This window comes from Thermobia domestica, chromosome 5 (assembly GCF_964235325.1).
Source record: "Thermobia domestica chromosome 5, izTheDome1.hap1.1, whole genome shotgun sequence".
NCBI lineage: Eukaryota > Metazoa > Arthropoda > Insecta > Zygentoma > Lepismatidae > Thermobia > Thermobia domestica.
In genome coordinates, this window is record NC_137458.1 from 171,884,801 (window position 1) to 171,885,161 (window position 361).

Sequence of the window (361 nt, forward strand, 5' to 3'; positions counted from 1 at the left end):
GAGGGGGGAAGGATTTCTTGTAAAACGTGAGTATTTGAATCTCCGTTAAGTAGCAAATAGAACACTAGAAAAACTTAATTAAAATGTACTATTAATGAAGTATTGAATATAGAGAGGCACCTTTCAAATATATTCTTGCGGAGAGAGTGGCGAAATTTCTAGATTCGGTATTGGAGGGGGATACATGCACTCTAAAAAATGGTATAGCTGAATTGACAATAAAAGCATTGTTGATGAGTATTGCTAATTGGTAAATTAATATTGACTATAGTATAGTTGATGTATAAATACTGATTTGTTATTTATACAACACCTATTTTTTTAGTATGGCTGTGGTAAGAAAAAAATATTGCTAATATTA